Source organism: Natrix helvetica (assembly GCF_964273705.1).
Source record: "Natrix helvetica genome assembly, chromosome: 3".
In the NCBI taxonomy this organism is placed as follows: Eukaryota; Metazoa; Chordata; class Lepidosauria; order Squamata; family Natricidae; genus Natrix; species Natrix helvetica.
Genome location: NC_138549.1, coordinates 56,246,307 through 56,270,163, shown reverse-complemented (window position 1 = coordinate 56,270,163; position 23,857 = coordinate 56,246,307).

Below are 23,857 nucleotides of genomic sequence, written 5' to 3'. Positions count from 1 at the left end.
CCACTCCATTCGCTGATCTGAGCTTTCCTTGAGGAGATACCCCAAAGATAAAATCAGAATTGGCAAAAGAGCCCAATTCAGCCAGAAACGTAACTTTTGACCCAGAGCTCAGTTTCGAACCATATGCATATGTTAGTGGTGTCCTCAGTCGGGGAAGCTAAAAAACAAGTCCATTCGCTGATCTGAGCTTTTCTTGAGGAGATACACCAAAGATAAAATCAGAATTGGCAAAACATCCCAATTCTGCCTGAAACGTAATTTGTGACCCAGAGCTCAGTTTCGAACCACATGGATATGTTAGTGGTGTCCTCAGTCAGGGAAGCAAAAAAACAACTCCATTCGCTGATCTGAGCTTTCCTTGAGGAGATACCCCAAAGATAAAATCAGAATTGGCAAAAGAGCCCAATTCAGCCAGAAACGTAACTTTTCACCCAGAGCTCAGTTTCGAACCACATGCATATGTTAGTGGTGTCCTGAGTCGGGGAAGCTAAAAAACCACTCCATTCGCTAATCTGAGCTTTCCCTGAGGAGTTAGACCAAAGCTTATATCAGAATTGGCAAAAGATCCCAATTCTTCCTGAAACGTAACTTTTGACCCAGAGCTCAGTTTCGAACCACATGTATATGTTAGTGGTGTCCTGAGTCGGGGAAGCTAAAAAACCACTCCATTCCCTGATCTGAGCTTTCCCTGAGGAGTTAGACCAAAGCTTATATCAGAATTGGCAAAAGATCCCAATTCTGCCTGAAACGTAACTTTTGACCCAGAGCTCAGTTTCGAACCACATGCATATGTTAGTGGTGTCCTGAGTCGGGGAAGCTAAAAAAACCACTCCATTCGCTGATCTGAGCTTTCCTTGAGGAGATACCCCAAAGATAAAATCAGAATTGGCAAAAGAGCCCAATTCAGCCAGAAACGTAACTTTTGACCCAGAGCTCAGTTTCGAACCATATGCATATGTTAGTGGTGTCCTCAGTCGGGGAAGCTAAAAAACAAGTCCATTCGCTGATCTGAGCTTTTCTTGAGGAGATACACCAAAGATAAAATCAGACTTGGCAAAAGAGCCCAATTCAGCCAGAAACGTAATTTGTGACCCAGAGCTCCGTTTCGAACCACATGGATATGTTAGTGGTGTCCTCAGTCAGGGAAGCAAAAAAACAACTCCATTCGCTGATCTGAGCTTTCCTTGAGGAGATACCCCAAAGATAAAATCAGAATTGGCAAAAGAGCCCAATTCAGCCAGAAACGTAACTTTTGACCCAGAGCTCAGTTTCGAACCACATGCATATGTTAGTGGTGTCCTGAGTCGGGGAAGCTAAAAAACCACTCCATTCGCTAATCTGAGCTTTCCCTGAGGAGTTAGACCAAAGCTTATATCAGAATTGGCAAAAGATCCCAATTCTTCCTGAAACGTAACTTTTGACCCAGAGCTCAGTTTCGAACCACATGTATATGTTAGTGGTGTCCTGAGTCGGGGAAGCTAAAAAACCACTCCATTCGCTAATCTGAGCTTTCCCTGCGGAGTTAGACCAAAGCTTATATCAGAATTGGCAAAAGATCCCAATTCTTCCTGAAACGTAACTTTTGACCCAGAGCTCAGTTTCGAACCACATGTATATGTTAGTGGTGTCCTGAGTCGGGGAAGCTAAAAAACCACTCCATTCCCTGATCTGAGCTTTCCCTGAGGAGTTAGACCAAAGCTTATATCAGAATTGGCAAAAGAGCCCAATTCAGCCAGAAACGTAACTTTTGACCCAGAGCTCAGTTTCGAACCACATGCATATCTTAGTGGTGTCCTGAGTCGGGGAAGCTAAAAAAAACCACTCCATTCGCTGATCTGAGCTTTCCTTGAGGAGATACCCCAAAGATAAAATCAGAATTGGCAAAAGAGCCCAATTCAGCCAGAAACGTAATTTTTGACCCAGAGCTCAGTTTCGAAACACATGAATATGTTAGTGGTGTCCTCAGTCGGGGAAGCTAAAAAACAACTCCATTCGCTGATCTGAGCTGTTCTTGAGGAGATACCCCAAAGATAAAATCAGAATTGGCAAAAGAGCCCAATTCAGCCAGAAACGTAACTTTTGACCCAGAGCTCAGTTTCCAACCACATGCATATGTTAGTGGTGTCCTCAGTCAGGGAAGCAAAAAAACAACTCCATTCGCTGATCTGAGCTTTCCTTGAGGAGATACCCCAAAGATAAAATCAGAATTGGCAAAAGAGCCCAATTCAGCCAGAAACGTAACTTTTGACCCAGAGTTCAGTTTCGAACCACATGCATATGTTAGTGGTGTCCTGAGTCGGGGAAGCTAAAAAACCACTCCATTCGCTAATCTGAGCTTTCCCTGAGGAGTTAGACCAAAGCTTATATCAGAATTGGCAAAAGATCCCAATTCTTCCTGAAACGTAACTTTTGACCCAGAGCTCAGTTTCGAACCACATGTATATGTTAGTGGTGTCCTGAGTCGGGGAAGCTAAAAAACCACTCCATTCCCTGATCTGAGCTTTCCCTGAGGAGTTAGACCAAAGCTTATATCAGAATTGGCAAAAGATCCCAATTCAGCCAGAAACGTAACTTTTGACCCAGAGCTCAGTTTCGAACCACATGCATATGTTAGTGGTGTCCTGAGTCGGGGAAGCTAAAAAAACCACTCCATTCGCTGATCTGAGCTTTCCTTGAGGAGATACCCCAAAGATAAAATCAGAATTGGCAAAAGAGCCCAATTCAGCCAGAAACGTAACTTTTGACCCAGAGCTCAGTTTCGAACCATATGCATATGTTAGTGGTGTCCTCAGTCGGGGAAGCTAAAAAACAAGTCCATTCGCTGATCTGAGCTTTTCTTGAGGAGATACACCAAAGATAAAATCAGACTTGGCAAAAGAGCCCAATTCAGCCAGAAACGTAATTTGTGACCCAGAGCTCCGTTTCGAACCACATGGATATGTTAGTGGTGTCCTCAGTCAGGGAAGCAAAAAAACAACTCCATTCGCTGATCTGAGCTTTCCTTGAGGAGATACCCCAAAGATAAAATCAGAATTGGCAAAAGAGCCCAATTCAGCCAGAAACGTAACTTTTGACCCAGAGCTCAGTTTCGAACCACATGCATATGTTAGTGGTGTCCTGAGTCGGGGAAGCTAAAAAACCACTCCATTCGCTAATCTGAGCTTTCCCTGAGGAGTTAGACCAAAGCTTATATCAGAATTGGCAAAAGATCCCAATTCTTCCTGAAACGTAACTTTTGACCCAGAGCTCAGTTTCGAACCACATGTATATGTTAGTGGTGTCCTGAGTCGGGGAAGCTAAAAAACCACTCCATTCGCTAATCTGAGCTTTCCCTGCGGAGTTAGACCAAAGCTTATATCAGAATTGGCAAAAGATCCCAATTCTTCCTGAAACGTAACTTTTGACCCAGAGCTCAGTTTCGAACCACATGTATATGTTAGTGGTGTCCTGAGTCGGGGAAGCTAAAAAACCACTCCATTCCCTGATCTGAGCTTTCCCTGAGGAGTTAGACCAAAGCTTATATCAGAATTGGCAAAAGAGCCCAATTCAGCCAGAAACGTAACTTTTGACCCAGAGCTCAGTTTCGAACCACATGCATATCTTAGTGGTGTCCTGAGTCGGGGAAGCTAAAAAAACCACTCCATTCGCTGATCTGAGCTTTCCTTGAGGAGATACCCCAAAGATAAAATCAGAATTGGCAAAAGAGCCCAATTCAGCCAGAAACGTAATTTTTGACCCAGAGCTCAGTTTCCAACCACATGCATATGTTAGTGGTGTCCTCAGTCAGGGAAGCAAAAAAACAACTCCATTCGCTGATCTGAGCTTTCCTTGAGGAGATACCCCAAAGATAAAATCAGAATTGGCAAAAGAGCCCAATTCAGCCAGAAACGTAACTTTTGACCCAGAGTTCAGTTTCGAACCACATGCATATGTTAGTGGTGTCCTGAGTCGGGGAAGCTAAAAAACCACTCCATTCGCTAATCTGAGCTTTCCCTGAGGAGTTAGACCAAAGCTTATATCAGAATTGGCAAAAGATCCCAATTCTTCCTGAAACGTAACTTTTGACCCAGAGCTCAGTTTCGAACCACATGTATATGTTAGTGGTGTCCTGAGTCGGGGAAGCTAAAAAACCACTCCATTCCCTGATCTGAGCTTTCCCTGAGGAGTTAGACCAAAGCTTATATCAGAATTGGCAAAAGATCCCAATTCAGCCAGAAACGTAACTTTTGACCCAGAGCTCAGTTTCGAACCACATGCATATGTTAGTGGTGTCCTGAGTCGGGGAAGCTAAAAAAACCACTCCATTCGCTGATCTGAGCTTTCCTTGAGGAGATACCCCAAAGATAAAATCAGAATTGGCAAAAGAGCCCAATTCAGCCAGAAACGTAACTTTTGACCCAGAGCTCAGTTTCGAACCATATGCATATGTTAGTGGTGTCCTCAGTCGGGGAAGCTAAAAAACAACTCCATTCGCTGATCTGAGCTTTTCTTGAGGAGATACCCCAAAGATAAAATCAGAATTGGCAAAAGAGCCCAATTCACCCAGAAACGTAACTGTTGACCCAGAGCTCAGTTTCGAACCACATGCATATGTTAGTGGTGTCCTGAGTCGGGGAAGCTAAAAAACCACTCCATTCGCTGATCTGAGCTTTCCCTGAGGAGTTACACCAAATCTTATATCAGAATTGGCAAAAGATCCCAATTCTGCCAGAAACGTACCTTTTGACCCAGACCTCAGTTTCAAACAACATGTATATGTTAGTGGTGTCCTCAGTCGGGGAAGCTAAAAAACAACTCCATTCGCTGATCTGAGCTTTCCTTGAGGAGATACCCCAAAGATAAAATCAGAATTGGCAAAAGAGCCCAATTCAGCCAGAAACGTAACTTTTGACCCAGAGCTCAGTTTCGAACCACATGCATATGTTAGTGGTGTCCTGAGTCGGGGAAGCTAAAAAACCACTCCATTCGCTGATCTGAGCTTTCCCTGAGGAGTTAGACCAAAGCTTATATCAGAATTGGCAAAAGGTCCCAATTCTGCCTGAAACGTAATTTTTGACCCAGAGCTCAGTTTCGAACCACATGCATATGTTAGTGGTGTCCTCAGTCGGGGAAGCTAAAAAACAACTCCATTCGCTGATCTGAGCTGTTCTTGAGGAGATACCCCAAAGATAAAATCAGAATTGGAAAAAGAGCCCAATTCAGCCAGAAACGTAACTTTTGACCCAGAGCTCAGTTTCCAACCACATGCATATGTTAGTGGTGTCCTCAGTCAGGGAAGCAAAAAAACAACTCCATTCGCTGATCTGAGCTTTCCTTGAGGAGATACCCCAAAGATAAAATCAGAATTGGCAAAAGAGCCCAATTCAGCCAGAAACGTAACTTTTGACCCAGAGCTCAGTTTCGAACCATATGCATATGTTAGTGGTGTCCTCAGTCGGGGAAGCTAAAAAACCACTCCATTCGCTGATCTGAGCTTTTCTTGAGGAGATACACCAAAGATAAAATCAGACTTGGCAAAAGAGCCCAATTCAGCCAGAAACGTAACTTTTGACCCAGAGCTCAGTTTCGAACCATATGCATATGTTAGTGGTGTCCTGAGTCGGGGAAGCTAAAAAACCACTCCATTCGCTGATCTGAGCTTTCCCTGAGGAGTTAGACCAAAGCTTATATCAGAATTGTCAAAAGATCCCAATTCTGCCAGAAACGTAACTTTTGACCCAGCGCTCAGTTTCGAACCACATGCATATGTTAGTGGTGTCCTCAGTCGGGGAAGCTAAAAAACCACTCTATTCGCTGATCTGAGCTTTCCTTGAGGAGATACACCAAAGATAAAATCAGACTTGGCAAAAGAGCCCAATTCAGCCAGAAACGTAATTTGTGACCCAGAGCTCCGTTTCGAACCACATGGATATGTTAGTGGTGTCCTCAGTCAGGGAAGCAAAAAAACAACTCCATTCGCTGATCTGAGCTTTCCTTGAGGAGATACCCCAAAGATAAAATCAGAATTGGCAAAAGAGCCCAATTCAGCCAGAAACGTAACTTTTGACCCAGAGCTCAGTTTCGAACCACATGCATATGTTAGTGGTGTCCTGAGTCGGGGAAGCTAAAAAACCACTCCATTCGCTAATCTGAGCTTTCCCTGAGGAGTTAGACCAAAGCTTATATCAGAATTGGCAAAAGATCCCAATTCTTCCTGAAACGTAACTTTTGACCCAGAGCTCAGTTTCGAACCACATGTATATGTTAGTGGTGTCCTGAGTCGGGGAAGCTAAAAAACCACTCCATTCGCTAATCTGAGCTTTCCCTGCGGAGTTAGACCAAAGCTTATATCAGAATTGGCAAAAGATCCCAATTCTTCCTGAAACGTAACTTTTGACCCAGAGCTCAGTTTCGAACCACATGTATATGTTAGTGGTGTCCTGAGTCGGGGAAGCTAAAAAACCACTCCATTCCCTGATCTGAGCTTTCCCTGAGGAGTTAGACCAAAGCTTATATCAGAATTGGCAAAAGAGCCCAATTCAGCCAGAAACGTAACTTTTGACCCAGAGCTCAGTTTCGAACCACATGCATATCTTAGTGGTGTCCTGAGTCGGGGAAGCTAAAAAAACCACTCCATTCGCTGATCTGAGCTTTCCTTGAGGAGATACCCCAAAGATAAAATCAGAATTGGCAAAAGAGCCCAATTCAGCCAGAAACGTAATTTTTGACCCAGAGCTCAGTTTCCAACCACATGCATATGTTAGTGGTGTCCTCAGTCAGGGAAGCAAAAAAACAACTCCATTCGCTGATCTGAGCTTTCCTTGAGGAGATACCCCAAAGATAAAATCAGAATTGGCAAAAGAGCCCAATTCAGCCAGAAACGTAACTTTTGACCCAGAGTTCAGTTTCGAACCACATGCATATGTTAGTGGTGTCCTGAGTCGGGGAAGCTAAAAAACCACTCCATTCGCTAATCTGAGCTTTCCCTGAGGAGTTAGACCAAAGCTTATATCAGAATTGGCAAAAGATCCCAATTCTTCCTGAAACGTAACTTTTGACCCAGAGCTCAGTTTCGAACCACATGTATATGTTAGTGGTGTCCTGAGTCGGGGAAGCTAAAAAACCACTCCATTCCCTGATCTGAGCTTTCCCTGAGGAGTTAGACCAAAGCTTATATCAGAATTGGCAAAAGATCCCAATTCAGCCAGAAACGTAACTTTTGACCCAGAGCTCAGTTTCGAACCACATGCATATGTTAGTGGTGTCCTGAGTCGGGGAAGCTAAAAAAACCACTCCATTCGCTGATCTGAGCTTTCCTTGAGGAGATACCCCAAAGATAAAATCAGAATTGGCAAAAGAGCCCAATTCAGCCAGAAACGTAACTTTTGACCCAGAGCTCAGTTTCGAACCATATGCATATGTTAGTGGTGTCCTCAGTCGGGGAAGCTAAAAAACAACTCCATTCGCTGATCTGAGCTTTTCTTGAGGAGATACCCCAAAGATAAAATCAGAATTGGCAAAAGAGCCCAATTCACCCAGAAACGTAACTGTTGACCCAGAGCTCAGTTTCGAACCACATGCATATGTTAGTGGTGTCCTGAGTCGGGGAAGCTAAAAAACCACTCCATTCGCTGATCTGAGCTTTCCCTGAGGAGTTACACCAAATCTTATATCAGAATTGGCAAAAGATCCCAATTCTGCCAGAAACGTACCTTTTGACCCAGACCTCAGTTTCAAACAACATGTATATGTTAGTGGTGTCCTCAGTCGGGGAAGCTAAAAAACAACTCCATTCGCTGATCTGAGCTTTCCTTGAGGAGATACCCCAAAGATAAAATCAGAATTGGCAAAAGAGCCCAATTCAGCCAGAAACGTAACTTTTGACCCAGAGCTCAGTTTCGAACCACATGCATATGTTAGTGGTGTCCTGAGTCGGGGAAGCTAAAAAACCACTCCATTCGCTGATCTGAGCTTTCCCTGAGGAGTTAGACCAAAGCTTATATCAGAATTGGCAAAAGGTCCCAATTCTGCCTGAAACGTAATTTTTGACCCAGAGCTCAGTTTCGAACCACATGCATATGTTAGTGGTGTCCTCAGTCGGGGAAGCTAAAAAACAACTCCATTCGCTGATCTGAGCTGTTCTTGAGGAGATACCCCAAAGATAAAATCAGAATTGGAAAAAGAGCCCAATTCAGCCAGAAACGTAACTTTTGACCCAGAGCTCAGTTTCCAACCACATGCATATGTTAGTGGTGTCCTCAGTCAGGGAAGCAAAAAAACAACTCCATTCGCTGATCTGAGCTTTCCTTGAGGAGATACCCCAAAGATAAAATCAGAATTGGCAAAAGAGCCCAATTCAGCCAGAAACGTAACTTTTGACCCAGAGCTCAGTTTCGAACCATATGCATATGTTAGTGGTGTCCTCAGTCGGGGAAGCTAAAAAACCACTCCATTCGCTGATCTGAGCTTTTCTTGAGGAGATACACCAAAGATAAAATCAGACTTGGCAAAAGAGCCCAATTCAGCCAGAAACGTAACTTTTGACCCAGAGCTCAGTTTCGAACCATATGCATATGTTAGTGGTGTCCTGAGTCGGGGAAGCTAAAAAACCACTCCATTCGCTGATCTGAGCTTTCCCTGAGGAGTTAGACCAAAGCTTATATCAGAATTGTCAAAAGATCCCAATTCTGCCAGAAACGTAACTTTTGACCCAGCGCTCAGTTTCGAACCACATGCATATGTTAGTGGTGTCCTCAGTCGGGGAAGCTAAAAAACCACTCTATTCGCTGATCTGAGCTTTCCTTGAGGAGATACCCCAAAGATAAAATCAGAATTGGCAAAAGAGCCCAATTCAGCCAGAAACGTAACTTTTGACCCAGAGCTCAGTTTCGAACCATATGCATATGTTAGTGGTGTCCTCAGTCGGGGAAGCTAAAAAACCACTCCATTCGCTGATCTGAGCTTTCCCTTAGGAGTTAGACCAAAGCTTATATCAGAATTGGCAAAACATCCCAATTCTGCCTGAAACGTAATTTGTGACCCAGAGCTCAGTTTCGAACCACATGGATATGTTAGTGGTTTCCTCAGTCAGGGAAGCAAAAAAACAACTCCATTCGCTGATCTGAGCTTTCCTTGAGGAGATACCCCAAAGATAAAATCAGAATTGGCAAAAGAGCCCAATTCAGCCAGAAACGTAACTTTTGACCCAGAGCTCAGTTTCGAACCACATGCATATGTTAGTGGTGTCCTGAGTCGGGGAAGCTAAAAAACCACTCCATTCGCTAATCTGAGCTTTCCCTGAGGAGTTAGACCAAAGCTTATATCAGAATTGGCAAAAGATCCCAATTCTTCCTGAAACGTAACTTTTGACCCAGAGCTCAGTTTCGAACCACATGTATATGTTAGTGGTGTCCTGAGTCGGGGAAGCTAAAAAACCACTCCATTCCCTGATCTGAGCTTTCCCTGAGGAGTTAGACCAAAGCTTATATCAGAATTGGCAAAAGATCCCAATTCTGCCTGAAACGTAACTTTTGACCCAGAGCTCAGTTTCGAACCACATGCATATGTTAGTGGTGTCCTGAGTCGGGGAAGCTAAAAAAACCACTCCATTCGCTGATCTGAGCTTTCCTTGAGGAGATACCCCAAAGATAAAATCAGAATTGGCAAAAGAGCCCAATTCAGCCAGAAACGTAACTTTTGACCCAGAGCTCAGTTTCGAACCATATGCATATGTTAGTGGTGTCCTCAGTCGGGGAAGCTAAAAAACAAGTCCATTCGCTGATCTGAGCTTTTCTTGAGGAGATACACCAAAGATAAAATCAGACTTGGCAAAAGAGCCCAATTCAGCCAGAAACGTAATTTGTGACCCAGAGCTCCGTTTCGAACCACATGGATATGTTAGTGGTGTCCTCAGTCAGGGAAGCAAAAAAACAACTCCATTCGCTGATCTGAGCTTTCCTTAAGGAGATACCCCAAAGATAAAATCAGAATTGGCAAAAGAGCCCAATTCAGCCAGAAACGTAACTTTTGACCCAGAGCTCAGTTTCGAACCACATGCATATGTTAGTGGTGTCCTGAGTCGGGGAAGCTAAAAAACCACTCCATTCGCTAATCTGAGCTTTCCCTGAGGAGTTAGACCAAAGCTTATATCAGAATTGGCAAAAGATCCCAATTCTTCCTGAAACGTAACTTTTGACCCAGAGCTCAGTTTCGAACCACATGTATATGTTAGTGGTGTCCTGAGTCGGGGAAGCTAAAAAACCACTCCATTCGCTAATCTGAGCTTTCCCTGCGGAGTTAGACCAAAGCTTATATCAGAATTGGCAAAAGATCCCAATTCTTCCTGAAACGTAACTTTTGACCCAGAGCTCAGTTTCGAACCACATGTATATGTTAGTGGTGTCCTGAGTCGGGGAAGCTAAAAAACCACTCCATTCCCTGATCTGAGCTTTCCCTGAGGAGTTAGACCAAAGCTTATATCAGAATTGGCAAAAGAGCCCAATTCAGCCAGAAACGTAACTTTTGACCCAGAGCTCAGTTTCGAACCACATGCATATCTTAGTGGTGTCCTGAGTCGGGGAAGCTAAAAAAACCACTCCATTCGCTGATCTGAGCTTTCCTTGAGGAGATACCCCAAAGATAAAATCAGAATTGGCAAAAGAGCCCAATTCAGCCAGAAACGTAATTTTTGACCCAGAGCTCAGTTTCGAAACACATGAATATGTTAGTGGTGTCCTCAGTCGGGGAAGCTAAAAAACAACTCCATTCGCTGATCTGAGCTGTTCTTGAGGAGATACCCCAAAGATAAAATCAGAATTGGCAAAAGAGCCCAATTCAGCCAGAAACGTAACTTTTGACCCAGAGCTCAGTTTCCAACCACATGCATATGTTAGTGGTGTCCTCAGTCAGGGAAGCAAAAAAACAACTCCATTCGCTGATCTGAGCTTTCCTTGAGGAGATACCCCAAAGATAAAATCAGAATTGGCAAAAGAGCCCAATTCAGCCAGAAACGTAACTTTTGACCCAGAGTTCAGTTTCGAACCACATGCATATGTTAGTGGTGTCCTGAGTCGGGGAAGCTAAAAAACCACTCCATTCGCTAATCTGAGCTTTCCCTGAGGAGTTAGACCAAAGCTTATATCAGAATTGGCAAAAGATCCCAATTCTTCCTGAAACGTAACTTTTGACCCAGAGCTCAGTTTCGAACCACATGTATATGTTAGTGGTGTCCTGAGTCGGGGAAGCTAAAAAACCACTCCATTCCCTGATCTGAGCTTTCCCTGAGGAGTTAGACCAAAGCTTATATCAGAATTGGCAAAAGATCCCAATTCAGCCAGAAACGTAACTTTTGACCCAGAGCTCAGTTTCGAACCACATGCATATGTTAGTGGTGTCCTGAGTCGGGGAAGCTAAAAAACCACTCCATTCGCTAATCTGAGCTTTCCCTGAGGAGTTAGACCAAAGCTTATATCAGAATTGGCAAAAGAGCCCAATTCAGCCAGAAACGTAACTTTTGACCCAGAGCTCAGTTTCGAACCACATGCATATGTTAGTGGTGTCCTGAGTCGGGGAAGCTAAAAAAACCTCTCCATTCGCTGATCTGAGCTTTCCTTGAGGAGATACCCCAAAGATAAAATCAGAATTGGCAAAAGAGCCCAATTCAGCCAGAAACGTAATTTTTGACCCAGAGCTCAGTTTCGAACCACATGCATATGTTAGTGGTGTCCTCAGTCGGGGAAGCTAAAAAACAACTCCATTCGCTGATCTGAGCTGTTCTTGAGGAGATAGCCCAAAGATAAAATCAGAATTGGCAAAAGAGCCCAATTCAGCCAGAAACGTAACTTTTGACCCAGAGCTCAGTTTCCAACCACATGCATATGTTAGTGGTGTCCTCAGTCAGGGAAGCAAAAAAACAACTCCATTCGCTGATCTGAGCTTTCCTTGAGGAGATACCCCAAAGATAAAATCAGAATTGGCAAAAGAGCCCAATTCAGCCAGAAACGTAACTTTTGACCCAGAGCTCAGTTTCGAACCATATGCATATGTTAGTGGTGACCTGAGTCGGGGAAGCTAAAAAACCACTCCATTCGCTGATCTGATCTTTCCCTGAGGAGTTAGACCAAAGATAAAATCAGAATTGTCAAAAGATCCCAATTCTGCCAGAAACGTAACTTTTGACCCAGAGCTCAGTTTCGAACCACATGCATATGTTAGTGGTGTCCTCAGTCGGGGAAGCTAAAAAACCACTCTATTCGCTGATCTGAGCTTTCCTTGAGGAGATACCCCAAAGATAAAATCAGAATTGGCAAAAGAGCCCAATTCAGTAGGAAACGTAACTTTTGACCCAGAGCTCAGTTTCGAACCACATGCATATATTAGTGGTGTCCTGAGTCGGGGAAGCTAAAAAACCACTCCATTCGCTGATCTGAGCTTTCCCTGAGGAGTTAGACCAAAGCTTATATCAGAATTGGCAAAAGATCCCAATTCTGCCTGAAACGTAACTTTTGACCCAGAGCTCAGTTTCGAACCACATGCATATGTTAGTGGTGTCCTGAGTCGGGGAAGCTAAAAAACAACTCCATTCGCTGATCTGAGCTTAGCTTGAGGAGATACCCCAAAGATAAAATCAGAATTGGCAAAAGAGCCCAATTCAGCCAGAACGTAACTTTTGACCCAGAGCTCAGTTTCGAACCATATGCATATGTTAGTGGTGTCCTGAGTCGGGGAAGCTAAAAAACCACTCCATTCGCTGATCTGATCTTTCCCTGAGGAGTTAGACCAAAGCTTATATCAGAATTGTCAAAAGATCCCAATTCTGCCAGAAACGTAACTTTTGACCCAGAGCTCAGTTTCGAACCACATGCATATGTTAGTGGTGTCCTCAGTCGGGGAAGCTAAAAAACCACTCTATTCGATGATCTGAGCTTTCCTTGAGGAGATACCCCAAAGATAAAATCAGAATTGGCAAAAGAGCCCAATTCAGCCAGAAACGTAACTTTTGACCCAGAGCTCAGTTTCGAACCATATGCATATGTTAGTGGTGTCCTCAGTCGGGGAAGCTAAAAAACCACTCCATTCGCTGATCTGAGCTTTCCCTTAGGAGTTAGACCAAAGCTTATATCAGAATTGGCAAAACATCCCAATTCTGCCTGAAACGTAATTTTTGACCCAGAGCTCAGTTTCGAACCACATGGATATGTTAGTGGTGTCCTCACTCGGGGAAGCTAAAAAACAACTCCATTCGCTGATCTGAGCTGAGGAGTTAGACCAAAGCTTATATCAGAATTGGCAAAAGATCCAAATGCATATGTTAGTGGTGACCTGAGTCGGGGAAGCTAAAAAACCACTCCATTCGCTGATCTGAGCTTTCCCTGAGGAGTTAGACCAAAGCTTATATCAGAATTGGGAAAAGATCCCAATTCTGCCAGAAATGTAACTTTTAACCCAGAGCTCAGTTTCGAACCACATGCATATGTTAGTGGTGTCCTCAGTCGGGGAAGCTAAAAAACCACTCTATTCGCTGATCTGAGCTTTCCTGGAGGAGATACCCCAAAGATAAAATCAGAATTGGCAAAAGAGCCCAATTCAGCCAGAAACGTAACTTTTGACCCAGAGCTCAGTTTCGAACCACATGCATATGTTAGTGGTGTCCTGAGTCGGGGAAGCTAAAAAACCACTCCATTCGCTTATCTGAGCTTTCCCTGAGGAGTTAGACCAAAGCTTATATCAGAATTGGCAAAAGATCCCAATTCTGCCTGAAACGTAACTTTTGACCCAGAGCTCAGTTTCGAACCACATGCATATGTTAGTGGTGTCCTCAGTCGGGGAAGCTAAAAAACAACTCCATTCGCTGTTCTGAGCTTTCCTTGAGGAGATACCCCAAAGATAAAATCAGAATTGGCAAAAGAGCCCAATTCAGCCAGAAACGTAACTTTTGACCCAGAGCTCAGTTTCGAACCATATGCATATGTTAGTGGTGTCCTCAGTCGGGGAAGCTAAAAAACCACTCCATTCGCTGATCTGAGCTTTCCCTTAGGAGTTAGACCAAAGCTTATATCAGAATTTGCAAAACATCCCAATTCTGCCTGAAACGTAATTTGTGACCCAGAGCTCAGTTTCGAACCACATGGATATGTTAGTGGTGTCCTCAGTCAGGGAAGCAAAAAAACAACTCCATTCGCTGATCTGAGCTTTCCTTGAGGAGATACCCCAAAGATAAAATCAGAATTGGCAAAAGAGCCCAATTCAGCCAGAAACGTAACTTTTGACCCAGAGTTCAGTTTCGAACCACATGCATATGTTAGTGGTGTCCTGAGTCGGGGAAGCTAAAAAACCACTCCATTCGCTAATCTGAGCTTTCCCTGAGGAGTTAGACCAAAGCTTATATCAGAATTGGCAAAAGATCCCAATTCTTCCTGAAACGTAACTTTTGACCCAGAGCTCAGTTTCGAACCACATGTATATGTTAGTGGTGTCCTGAGTCGGGGAAGCTAAAAAACCACTCCATTCCCTGATCTGAGCTTTCCCTGAGGAGTTAGACCAAAGCTTATATCAGAATTGGCAAAAGATCCCAATTCAGCCAGAAACGTAACTTTTGACCCAGAGCTCAGTTTCGAACCACATGCATATGTTAGTGGTGTCCTGAGTCGGGGAAGCTAAAAAACCACTCCATTCGCTAATCTGAGCTTTCCCTGAGGAGTTAGACCAAAGCTTATATCAGAATTGGCAAAAGAGCCCAATTCAGCCAGAAACGTAACTTTTGACCCAGAGCTCAGTTTCGAACCACATGCATATGTTAGTGGTGTCCTGAGTCGGGGAAGCTAAAAAAACCTCTCCATTCGCTGATCTGAGCTTTCCTTGAGGAGATACCCCAAAGATAAAATCAGAATTGGCAAAAGAGCCCAATTCAGCCAGAAACGTAATTTTTGACCCAGAGCTCAGTTTCGAACCACATGCATATGTTAGTGGTGTCCTCAGTCGGGGAAGCTAAAAAACAACTCCATTCGCTGATCTGAGCTGTTCTTGAGGAGATACCCCAAAGATAAAATCAGAATTGGCAAAAGAGCCCAATTCAGCCAGAAACGTAACTTTTGACCCAGAGCTCAGTTTCCAACCACATGCATATGTTAGTGGTGTCCTCAGTCAGGGAAGCAAAAAAACAACTCCATTCGCTGATCTGAGCTTTCCTTGAGGAGATACCCCAAAGATAAAATCAGAATTGGCAAAAGAGCCCAATTCAGCCAGAAACGTAACTTTTGACCCAGAGCTCAGTTTCGAACCATATGCATATGTTAGTGGTGACCTGAGTCGGGGAAGCTAAAAAACCACTCCATTCGCTGATCTGATCTTTCCCTGAGGAGTTAGACCAAAGATAAAATCAGAATTGTCAAAAGATCCCAATTCTGCCAGAAACGTAACTTTTGACCCAGAGCTCAGTTTCGAACCACATGCATATGTTAGTGGTGTCCTCAGTCGGGGAAGCTAAAAAACCACTCTATTCGCTGATCTGAGCTTTCCTTGAGGAGATACCCCAAAGATAAAATCAGAATTGGCAAAAGAGCCCAATTCAGTAGGAAACGTAACTTTTGACCCAGAGCTCAGTTTCGAACCACATGCATATGTTAGTGGTGTCCTGAGTCGGGGAAGCTAAAAAACCACTCCATTCGCTGATCTGAGCTTTCCCTGAGGAGTTAGACCAAAGCTTATATCAGAATTGGCAAAAGATCCCAATTCTGCCTGAAACGTAACTTTTGACCCAGAGCTCAGTTTCGAACCACATGCATATGTTAGTGGTGTCCTGAGTCGGGGAAGCTAAAAAACAACTCCATTCGCTGATCTGAGCTTAGCTTGAGGAGATACCCCAAAGATAAAATCAGAATTGGCAAAAGAGCCCAATTCAGCCAGAACGTAACTTTTGACCCAGAGCTCAGTTTCGAACCATATGCATATGTTAGTGGTGTCCTGAGTCGGGGAAGCTAAAAAACCACTCCATTCGCTGATCTGATCTTTCCCTGAGGAGTTAGACCAAAGCTTATATCAGAATTGTCAAAAGATCCCAATTCTGCCAGAAACGTAACTTTTGACCCAGAGCTCAGTTTCGAACCACATGCATATGTTAGTGGTGTCCTCAGTCGGGGAAGCTAAAAAACCACTCCATTCGCTGATCTGAGCTTTCCCTTAGGAGTTAGACCAAAGCTTATATCAGAATTGGCAAAACATCCCAATTCTGCCTGAAACGTAATTTTTGACCCAGAGCTCAGTTTCGAACCACATGGATATGTTAGTGGTGTCCTCACTCGGGGAAGCTAAAAAACAACTCCATTCGCTGATCTGAGCTGAGGAGTTAGACCAAAGCTTATATCAGAATTGGCAAAAGATCCAAATGCATATGTTAGTGGTGACCTGAGTCGGGGAAGCTAAAAAACCACTCCATTCGCTGATCTGAGCTTTCCCTGAGGAGTTAGACCAAAGCTTATATCAGAATTGGGAAAAGATCCCAATTCTGCCAGAAATGTAACTTTTAACCCAGAGCTCAGTTTCGAACCACATGCATATGTTAGTGGTGTCCTCAGTCGGGGAAGCTAAAAAACCACTCTATTCGCTGATCTGAGCTTTCCTTGAGGAGATACCCCAAAGATAAAATCAGAATTGGCAAAAGAGCCCAATTCAGCCAGAAACGTAACTTTTGACCCAGAGCTCAGTTTCGAACCACATGCATATGTTAGTGGTGTCCTGAGTCGGGGAAGCTAAAAAACCACTCCATTCGCTGATCTGAGCTTTCCCTGAGGAGTTAGACCAAAGCTTATATCAGAATTGGCAAAAGATCCCAATTCTGCCAGAAATGTAACTTTTAACCCAGAGCTCAGTTTCGAACCACATGCATATGTTAGTGGTGTCCTCAGTCGGGGAAGCTAAAAAACCACTCTATTCGCTGATCTGAGCTTTCCTTGAGGAGATACCCCAAAGATAAAATCAGAATTGGCAAAAGAGCCCAATTCAGCCAGAAACGTAACTTTTGACCCAGAGCTCAGTTTCGAACCACATGCATATGTTAGTGGTGTCCTGAGTCGGGGAAGCTAAAAAACCACTCCATTCGCTTATCTGAGCTTTCCCTGAGGAGTTAGACCAAAGCTTATATCAGAATTGGCAAAAGATCCCAATTCTGCCTGAAACGTAACTTTTGACCCAGAGCTCAGTTTCGAACCACATGCATATGTTAGTGGTGTCCTCAGTCGGGGAAGCTAAAAAACAACTCCATTCGCTGTTCTGAGCTTTCCTTGAGGAGATACCCCAAAGATAAAATCAGAATTGGCAAAAGAGCCCAATTCAGCCAGAAACGTAACTTTTGACCCAGAGCTCAGTTTCGAACCATATGCATATGTTAGTGGTGTCCTCAGTCGGGGAAGCTAAAAAACCACTCCATTCGCTGATCTGAGCTTTCCCTTAGGAGTTAGACCAAAGCTTATATCAGAATTTGCAAAACATCCCAATTCTGCCTGAAACGTAATTTGTGACCCAGAGCTCAGTTTCGAACCACATGGATATGTTAGTGGTGTCCTCAGTCAGGGAAGCAAAAAAACAACTCCATTCGCTGATCTGAGCTTTCCTTGAGGAGATACCCCAAAGATAAAATCAGAATTGGCAAAAGAGCCCAATTCAGCCAGAAACGTAACTTTTGACCCAGAGTTCAGTTTCGAACCACATGCATATGTTAGTGGTGTCCTGAGTCGGGGAAGCTAAAAAACCACTCCATTCGCTAATCTGAGCTTTCCCTGAGGAGTTAGACCAAAGCTTATATCAGAATTGGCAAAAGATCCCAATTCTTCCTGAAACGTAACTTTTGACCCAGAGCTCAGTTTCGAACCACATGTATATGTTAGTGGTGTCCTGAGTCGGGGAAGCTAAAAAACCACTCCATTCCCTGATCTGAGCTTTCCCTGAGGAGTTAGACCAAAGCTTATATCAGAATTGGCAAAAGATCCCAATTCAGCCAGAAACGTAACTTTTGACCCAGAGCTCAGTTTCGAACCACATGCATATGTTAGTGGTGTCCTGAGTCGGGGAAGCTAAAAAACCACTCCATTCGCTAATCTGAGCTTTCCCTGAGGAGTTAGACCAAAGCTTATATCAGAATTGGCAAAAGAGCCCAATTCAGCCAGAAACGTAACTTTTGACCCAGAGCTCAGTTTCGAACCACATGCATATGTTAGTGGTGTCCTGAGTCGGGGAAGCTAAAAAAACCTCTCCATTCGCTGATCTGAGCTTTCCTTGAGGAGATACCCCAAAGATAAAATCAGAATTGGCAAAAGAGCCCAATTCAGCCAGAAACGTAATTTTTGACCCAGAGCTCAGTTTCGAACCACATGCATATGTTAGTGGTGTCCTCAGTCGGGGAAGCTAAAAAACAACTCCATTCGCTGATCTGAGCTGTTCTTGAGGAGATACCCCAAAGATAAAATCAGAATTGGCAAAAGAGCCCAATTCAGCCAGAAACGTAACTTTTGACCCAGAGCTCAGTTTCCAACCACATGCATATGTTAGTGGTGTCCTCAGTCAGGGAAGCAAAAAAACAACTCCATTCGCTGATCTGAGCTTTCCTTGAGGAGATACCCCAAAGATAAAATCAGAATTGGCAAAAGAGCCCAATTCAGCCAGAAACGTAACTTTTGACCCAGAGCTCAGTTTCGAACCATATGCATATGTTAGTGGTGACCTGAGTCGGGGAAGCTAAAAAACCACTCCATTCGCTGATCTGATCTTTCCCTGAGGAGTTAGACCAAAGATAAAATCAGAATTGTCAAAAGATCCCAATTCTGCCAGAAACGTAACTTTTGACCCAGAGCTCAGTTTCGAACCACATGCATATGTTAGTGGTGTCCTCAGTCGGGGAAGCTAAAAAACCACTCTATTCGCTGATCTGAGCTTTCCTTGAGGAGATACCCCAAAGATAAAATCAGAATTGGCAAAAGAGCCCAATTCAGTAGGAAACGTAACTTTTGACCCAGAGCTCAGTTTCGAACCACATGCATATGTTAGTGGTGTCCTGAGTCGGGGAAGCTAAAAAACCACTCCATTCGCTGATCTGAGCTTTCCCTGAGGAGTTAGACCAAAGCTTATATCAGAATTGGCAAAAGATCCCAATTCTGCCTGAAACGTAACTTTTGACCCAGAGCTCAGTTTCGAACCACATGCATATGTTAGTGGTGTCCTGAGTCGGGGAAGCTAAAAAACAACTCCATTCGCTGATCTGAGCTTAGCTTGAGGAGATACCCCAAAGATAAAATCAGAATTGGCAAAAGAGCCCAATTCAGCCAGAACGTAACTTTTGACCCAGAGCTCAGTTTCGAACCATATGCATATGTTAGTGGTGTCCTGAGTCGGGGAAGCTAAAAAACCACTCCATTCGCTGATCTGATCTTTCCCTGAGGAGTTAGACCAAAGCTTATATCAGAATTGTCAAAAGATCCCAATTCTGCCAGAAACGTAACTTTTGACCCAGAGCTCAGTTTCGAACCACATGCATATGTTAGTGGTGTCCTCAGTCGGGGAAGCTAAAAAACCACTCCATTCGCTGATCTGAGCTTTCCCTTAGGAGTTAGACCAAAGCTTATATCAGAATTGGCAAAACATCCCAATTCTGCCTGAAACGTAATTTTTGACCCAGAGCTCAGTTTCGAACCACATGGATATGTTAGTGGTGTCCTCACTCGGGGAAGCTAAAAAACAACTCCATTCGCTGATCTGAGCTGAGGAGTTAGACCAAAGCTTATATCAGAATTGGCAAAAGATCCAAATGCATATGTTAGTGGTGACCTGAGTCGGGGAAGCTAAAAAACCACTCCATTCGCTGATCTGAGCTTTCCCTGAGGAGTTAGACCAAAGCTTATATCAGAATTGGGAAAAGATCCCAATTCTGCCAGAAATGTAACTTTTAACCCAGAGCTCAGTTTCGAACCACATGCATATGTTAGTGGTGTCCTCAGTCGGGGAAGCTAAAAAACCACTCTATTCGCTGATCTGAGCTTTCCTTGAGGAGATACCCCAAAGATAAAATCAGAATTGGCAAAAGAGCCCAATTCAGCCAGAAACGTAACTTTTGACCCAGAGCTCAGTTTCGAACCACATGCATATGTTAGTGGTGTCCTGAGTCGGGGAAGCTAAAAAACCACTCCATTCGCTGATCTGAGCTTTCCCTGAGGAGTTAGACCAAAGCTTATATCAGAATTGGCAAAAGATCCCAATTCTGCCTGAAACGTAACTTTTGACCCAGAGCTCAGTTTCGAACCACATGCATATGTTAGTGGTGTCCTCAGTCGGGGAAGCTAAAAAACAACTCCATTCGCTGTTCTGAGCTTTCCTTGAGGAGATACCCCAAAGATAAAATCAGAATTGGCAAAAGAGCCCAATTCAGCCAGAACGTAACTTTTGACCCAGAGCTCAGTTTCGAACCATATGCATATGTTAGGGGTGTCCTCAGTCGGGGAAGCTAAAAAACCACTCCATTCGCTGATCTGAGCTTTCCTTGAGGAGATACCCCAAAGATAAAATCAGAATTGGCAAAAGATCCCAATTCAGCCAGAAACGTAACTTTTGACCCAGAGCTCAGTTTCGAACCACATGCATATGTTAGTGGTGTCCTCACTCGGGGAAGCTAAAAAACCACTCCATTCGCTGATCTGAGCTTTCCCTGAGGAGTTAGACCAAAGCTTTTATCAGAATTGGCAAAAGATCCCAATTCTGCCAGAAACGTAACTTTTGACCCAGAGCTCAGTTTCGAACCACATGCATATGTTAGTGGTGTCCTCAGTCGGGGAAGCTAAAAAACCACTCCATTCGCTGATCTGAGCTTTCCTTGAGGAGATACCCCAAAGATAAAATCAGAATTGGCAAAAGAGCCCAATTCAGCCAGAAACGTAAATTTTGACCCAGAGCTCAGTTTCGAACCACATGCATATGTTAGTGGTGTCCAGAGTCGGGGAACCTAAAAAACCACTCTATTCGCTGATCTGAGCTTTCCTTGAGGAGATACCCCAAAGATAAAATCAGAATTGGCAAAAGAGCCCGATTCAGCCAGAAACGTAACTTTTGACCCAGAGCTCAGTTTCGAACCACATGCATATGTTAGTGGTGTCCTCAGTCGGGGAAGCTAAAAAACCACTCCATTCGCTGATCTGAGCTTTCCTTGAGGAGATACCCCAAAGATAAAATCAGAATTGGCAAAAGAGCCCAATTCAGCCAGAAACGTAACTTTTGACCCAGAGCTCAGTTTCCAACCACATGCACATGTTAGTGGTGACCTGAGTCGGGGAAGCTAAAAAACCACTCCATTCGCTGATCTGAGCTTTCCCTGAGGAGTTAGACCAAAGCTTATATCAGAATTGGCAAAAGATCCCAATTCTGCCAGAAACGTAACTTTTGACCCAGAGCTCAGTTTCGAACCACATGCATATGTTAGTGGTGTCCTCAGTCGGGGAAGCTAAAAAACAACTCCATTCGCTGATCTGAGCTTTCCTTGAGGAGATACCCCAAAGATGAAATCAGAATTGGCAAAAGAGCCCAATTCAGCCAGAACGTAACTTTTGACCCAGAGCTCAGTTTCGAACCATATGCATATGTCAGGGGTGTCCTCAGTCGGGGAAGCTAAAACACAACTCCATTCGCTGATCTGAGCTTTCCCTGAGGAGTTAGACCAAAGCTTATATCAGAATTGGCAAAAGAGCCCAATTCAGCCAGAAACGTAACTTTTGACCCAGAGCTCAGTTTCGAACCAAATGCATATGTTAGTGGTGTCCTCACTCGGGGAAGCTAAAAAACCACTCCATTCGCTGATCTGAGCTTTCCCTGAGGAGTTAGACCAAAGCTTTTATCAGAATTGGCAAAAGATCCCAATTCTGCCAGAAACGTAACTTTTGACCCAGAGCTCAGTTTCGAACCACATGCATATGTTAGTGGTGTCCTCAGTCGGGGAAGCTAAAAAACCACTCCATTCGCTGATCTGAGCTTTCCTTGAGGAGATACCCCAAAGATAAAATCAGAATTGGCAAAAGAGCCCGATTCAGCCAGAAACGTAACTTTTGACCCAGAGCTCAGTTTCCAACCACATGCATATGTTAGTGGTGTCCAGAGTCGGGGAACCTAAAAAACCACTCTATTCGCTGATCTGAGCTTTCCTTGAGGAGATACCCCAAAGATAAAATCAGAATTGGCAAAAGAGCCCGATTCAGCCAGAAACGTAACTTTTGACCCAGAGCTCAGTTTCGAACCACATGCATATGTTAGTGGTGTCCTCAGTCGGGGAAGCTAAAAAACCACTCCATTCGCTGATCTGAGCTTTCCTTGAGGAGATACCCCAAAGATAAAATCAGAATTGGCAAAAGAGCCCAATTCAGCCAGAAACGTAACTTTTGACCCAGAGCTCAGTTTCCAACCACATGCACATGTTAGTGGTGACCTGAGTCGGGGAAGCTAAAAAACCACTCCATTCGCTGATCTGAGCTTTCCCTGAGGAGTTAGACCAAAGCTTATATCAGAATTGGCAAAAGATCCCAATTCTCCCAGAAACGTAACTTTTGACCCAGAGCTCAGTTTCGAACCACATGCATATGTTAGTGGTGTCCTCAGTCGGGGAAGCTAAAAAACAACTCCATTCGCTGATCTGAGCTTTCCTTGAGGAGATACCCCAAAGATGAAATCAGAATTGGCAAAAGAGCCCAATTCAGCCAGAACGTAACTTTTGACCCAGAGCTCAGTTTCGAACCATATGTATATGTTAAGGGTGTCCTCAGTCGGGGAAGCTAAAACACAACTCCATTCGCTGATCTGAGCTTTCCCTGAGGAGTTAGACCAAAGCTTATATCAGAATTGGCAAAAGATCCCAATTCAGCCAGAAACGTAACTTTTGACCCAGAGCTCAGTTTCGAACCACATGCATATGTTAGTGGTGTCCTCACTCGGGGAAGCTAAAAAACCACTCCATTCGCTGATCTGAGCTTTCCCTGAGGAGTTAGACCAAAGCTTATATCAGAATTGGCAAAAGATCCCAATTCTGCCAGAAACGTAACTTTTGACCCAGAGCTCAGTTTCGAACCACATGCATATGTTAGTGGTGTCCTCACTCGGGGAAGCTAAAAAACCACTCCATTCGCTGATCTGAGCTTTCCCTGAGGAGTTAGACCAAAGCTTATATCAGAATTGGCAAAAGATCCCAATTCTGCCAGAAACGTAACTTTTGACCCAGAGCTCAGTTTCGAACCACATGCATATGTTAGTGGTGTCCTGAGTCGGGGAAGCTAAAAAACCACTCTATTCCCTGATCTGAGCTTTCCTTGAGGAGATACCCCAAAGATAAAATCAGAATTGGCAAAAGAGCCCAATTCAGCCAGAAACGTAACTTTTGACCCAGAGCTCAGTTTCGAACCACATGTATATGTTAGTGGTGTCCTCACTCGGGGAAGCTAAAAAACCACTCCATTCGCTGATCTGAGCTTTCCCTGAGGAGATAGACCAAAGCTTATATCAGAATTGGCAAAAGATCCCAATTCTGCCAGAAACGTAACTTTTGACCCAGAGCTCAGTTTCGAACCACATGCATATGTTAGTGGTGTCCTCAGTCGGGGAAGCTAAAAAATCACTCTATTCGCTGATCTGAGCTTTCCTTGAGGAGATACCCCAAAGATAAAATCAGAATTGGCAAAAGAGCCCAATTCAGACAGAACGTAACTTTTGACCCAGAGCTCAGTTTCGAACCACATGCATATGTTAGTGGTGTCCTCAGTCGGGGAAGCTAAAAAACAACTCCATTCGCTGATCTGAGCTTTCCTTGAGGAGATACCCCAAAGATGAAATCAGAATTGGCAAAAGAGCCCAATTCAGCCATAAC